The sequence below is a fragment of the Crocuta crocuta genome, unplaced genomic scaffold, assembly GCF_008692635.1.
Source record: "Crocuta crocuta isolate KB4526 unplaced genomic scaffold, BGI_CrCroc_1.0 scaffold333, whole genome shotgun sequence".
Lineage (NCBI taxonomy): Eukaryota > Metazoa > Chordata > Mammalia > Carnivora > Hyaenidae > Crocuta > Crocuta crocuta.
The window spans coordinates 3729507-3734079 of record NW_027532856.1 but is presented as its reverse complement, the minus strand read 5'-3'; the positions used below and the strand labels follow the sequence as shown (position 1 = coordinate 3734079).

Sequence of the window (4573 nt, the reverse complement as noted above, 5' to 3'; positions counted from 1 at the left end):
TAGGGTCTCCCCCACACCATTGTAACAGTATTCCTTTGAGCATAACTGTAAACTTTATACACCTGTAACCTTTATATACTGCCACTGGCCACACGGTTTCTCAACATCAGCATTATTGACAAGTGGGCTCAGATAACTCTTTGCTATGCCTTGTGCATTACAGGATGTTTAGCAATATCTCTCACCTCTTATTACTAGATGTCAGTAGTATCTCCCCCCGAAAGTGTGACAAACAAAGACATCTTCAGATATTGCCAAATGATCCCTGGGGCTGGGGGGCAAACTCTTGGTTGAGAACCACTGGCCTGAAGGAATGTCAGTGGCTTAAGGTGCAAACCTGTAGTCGGCCAGTTATGCCCTGATTTTACCACCAGAGGTCTCCCTAGACCCCATTATGGTTCTAATCTGGAAAATCAGGGCTATGGCCACCACCAAATATATTAATTTCATGACCTAGTGGGTGGTGACAGCAAAGGGTTTACAAACAAAAGCATTTGATCAATCTCCTGTGCAGAAGAATTCTAAATAATATAGATACTCCATTCTAAAGGAAGGGAGTATAAATCCCAAAAGTGTGGGCTATATGTAGTGACTTCCTGCCAAAGATTATAATATTGAAAGGGGAGTGGGGAGTACTAACTGTGGAGAAACCTGACAAACATGACCTCAACCAGCTGTTTGAGGTCAACATCAGCACTGATAAATTATATTGATAGTATGTCCCTTGATATGATGTGATAAAAATGGCACTTTACCTCCATAATAACCCTCCTCCCCAAACCCCATAACCTCAGGCTGATCATGAGAAAAATATCAGACAAATTCAAATAGAAGGGCATCCTACAAAGTTCCTGACCAGAACTCCTCAAAGCTGTCAAGGGCATTAAAAACAAGGAAAGTATGAGAAATCATCACAGTCAAGAGGAGCTTGGAGACATGACAACTAAATATAAGATAGTCTCCTGGATGAGATTCTGGGACAGAAAAGTACATTAGGTAAAAATTAAGGAAATCTGAATAACTATGAACTTAAGTTAATTAAAAAGTATCAATATTGGCTCATTAAATTGTAACAAATGTACCATACTAATATGAAATGGTAATAAAAGGAAATTGCATGCAGGGGCAGGATTATATGAAAACTTTGTACTCAGCTTAATTTTTCTATAAATCTAAAACTGCTCAAAATTAAATCTGTTAATTAAAAATTTTTTATAGTTTATTTAGTTTTGAGACAGAGAGAGACAGAGAGGGGAGGGTCAGAGAGAGAGGGAAACACAGAATCTGAAACAGGCTCCAGGCTCTGAGCTAGCTGGCAGCACAGAACCCAATGCGGGGCTCGAACCCATGAACCGCGAGATCATGACCTAAGCCGAAGTCCGACGCTCAACCTGCTCAACCGACTGTCACCCAGGCGCGCCTCTTTTAATTTTTTAAAAAGCATCTGATCAAGCACTGTTCTGATAAAAGAAACGAAAAGTTTTGAAAATGGTGCATTTGCTAGGATTCTGATGTCTGTTCTAAAAGGAATCATTTGGTGACTGTGATTAGAAATGCCACCATCATGAACCAATCAAGCCCCTCACTTTATGCAGCAGTATCTGGTAAGAAAGGCAGAGATTGATACCAAAGACAACTTAATGGAATAAAGGAGCCCAAATACTTAACAAAATTCTTGGAGATTATTTCTATATTAACAAGTAGGTAAATGTGGCATAATCGTATAATAAGACTATCAATTCTCATTATATATTATATCTCATTGATACATACCCTTTTGAAGTTGGTACTATATCCCAGTACTGTATTCAACTGAGAAAGATTGAGTCTCAAAAAGATTTGCTCAAGATCATAGACCTAATAAGTAGCAAAACTAAAACTCAAATTTTTATGTCTGATATTAAAGTTTTTGCTTTTGACTCCTGTGCATTCTTTTCTGATTGTATTTGGCAGCTGAGGTTATTAACCTTCACTGTAGAGTAACTATTGCATAATTAAAAGAGTGCTGAGCAAAAAACAGAAGTCTGGGTCCTCAGTCAGCTCAGAATATCAATTTCCTTAACCAAAAAATTATGGATAATAATCACCTGCTTACCTCACTGGGTTATTTAAAGAGTCGAGTGAAATCTATGAGAAAATGACTTGCAACCTGTGAAGTGTGGCGTTGTATCATTAACACGTATTTACTTTTGCAGCTTTTTGCAAATATGTCTGTAAGCTGATTGCAAAATGGGATGTGAGCAGATGATTGAGGGGAGTTTCAGAGCAGGAGGCTTACAAGAGAATTGTGTCAGCTTCAAATCCTCCCTCTGAAAGTAAGATCTCAAGTCTGTGGCCTTCATCACTGACTGCACTTCTCACCGGGGAGCTTTCAAAGGCATCCAGGCCTACGTTGTTCGGTCCCAGACCAATTAAATTACAATTGCTAGGGGTGGGGCACAGTCAGTGTTATGTTTAAAAAACTCTCCCGATGATTCTAATATGCCACGGAGGCTGAGAACTGCCATCCTAATTGATCTAAAGGCAGCCCAGTTCCATGGGGCCCACCATACCCTTTCTGCACAGGCTGCTCCTCACTCCTGGAAATTGCTAGAGTTGGAAAATTGCCATCAGGCAGTGAGGCTAAAATAAAAGTCTGGTCAGCCACGCTGCTAGGACAGCTGATGATATTGTTATTTGACTAAAGGAAATGGAGCTATTTCAGTTTCATTCAAAGAAGGAAGTGTCCAGTCGTGGGAGGGAGAGTGCCACAGAGGCTGGCTAAGCAATTATTTAGCGCCCTGCCACAATCGCCAGCCAGGATAGCAGAGGGGCTGCTCTGAGCCTTTGTAAACTTGGCTCTGCAGGTTAGTTTATCTTGGCTGTCATGTTGTCTGAAGAGCCCTTGTAGGGATCCTGGGCCTTGCTACCTGTCATACCAAAGCAACAATCAGCTTACAAGTTAGTGTATTCACAGTTCAAAACCTGAGGCCATAGAAGAAAAAGCTGTTGAACAAGAATAACCTTAAGTGTGCTACAGAGTTAATGTAATTCAGAGCTAGAAACCCCCTTCTTTTAGAAACAGGCCCAGTTTCCTAAATATATTGCTCTGTAGGGCCTCCAGTGAAAGAATTTTGAGGACAGCACTGGCAAGAGAGAGTACCAAGATGGAGAAGTCACCTGGGGGAACTGACGGTCCCTGTTGTCTAGGGTCTGGACATCACCTTGACAAATCCAGGAACTCATCATGTCAGAACACTCAGAGGTGAGCAGTCTCTTAGGGATAAACCCACATGAACCAAGCTCACAAGAAGTCCAAGCCTGAATTACACAATGACTAGACATTAACATTGGGTGGTACATTCTCTACCTGTAGGAAAGACAACATGGGGAACCACATTTGAACCATAAATTAAACCTGAAAATCAAGGATATAATTGAGAAATTAGTTAGGCTATCATAAAAGATGGTACATTCAAACTATAGTAGCTGGATTCATTCAGGCTCTCTGTAGGGGTGGCCAGTTAAGTAGAATGAAATACTGGGCACCCTCTGTCGAGATTGCGTTGGAGAGTAACTGACAAATTCTTGCTCTTCGGGGTCACTTTTTCAAACCAGGTGTCACCAAACTTCTCTGGTTGTGTGTTCCTAGCAGGGAAACAAAAATAAAAATAAATTGTAAATCCATTTTTCAAATCATCTTCAGATCATTCTGATTTTTTTTTTTTTTTGGTATCATCTTCTTGTCAGACCTGACAAGAATGTTATTGCTTTTACTGAATAACATAGCTGTCAGCTTATATTAAAGGTAAGAGAAATGTCAGTCCTACCATTTTATTATTTGCTTGTGTTTTCATTATTATCTTTAACTTGTGGTTTCTTTCCAGGAATGTTGTTAAACCCTTGTCCATTTTGTGAGAGTTAACTAAGTGAAAACTGATACCGTACCATGATATAATCTATAAGTCCACTGAAGAGGGCTTATAAACTGCAAGATGCCATATTGTGTGCTGAAAGGTGAGCATGAGTGAGCGGCCATGGTCAACCTCCAGGTGTGGAATTCCCATTCTTCACTGGGACACTTCAGTAATGAATGAGGCTATTCTTCAGACAACGTATAATACAATGCATTCACTCAGAGCCTAGAATATTTTATAGCTTTGGATACGATACGATACAATACAATACAATACAATACAATACAATACAATACAATAGTTCTTAGAAATTAGGCCCTTAATCCATAATTGGACATGGGCAGCCCTAAATCTCTGTCTCCCTGTTTGCTGACTAGGTGAGTCTTTATGTAGATATTCAATCTTTTTCATCATATTTTTATTCTCTTTATTGTTATGTCCTGAGGAGGACTTTATCTGAAGTTTTGGGGGGTGCCTATAAGAACTGCTCTAGAAGAACCACAAAATGAGAATGAGGGAGGCATAGTTACCACATCTTACTATCAGGAAAATGGTTTTATTTAAATCCAGAAGCAAAACAGCTAAACACAGAGTTCTTTAGTTGAAGGGATCAGGAGGAACTAGTTTCATACCTTTCTCTTCAGAGACTTCACCTACAGGGCTTCCCAGGAATGGGA

The 4573-nt window shown here is 39.9% G+C and overlaps 1 long non-coding RNA gene across 1 annotated transcript in view; it reads left to right on the top strand.

Moving 5' to 3' along the window:
• LOC144216288 (uncharacterized) overlaps positions 1-4126 on the top strand; it is a 7015-nt gene extending 2889 nt beyond the window's left edge. Inside the window, exons 2-4 of the long non-coding RNA XR_013330618.1 lie at positions 2196-2315; positions 3095-3244; positions 3867-4126. This is a non-coding gene — a long non-coding RNA (uncharacterized LOC144216288). The remainder of the gene's footprint in view (positions 1-2195; positions 2316-3094; positions 3245-3866) is intronic.
• The last annotated feature ends 447 nt before the right edge of the window (positions 4127-4573 follow it).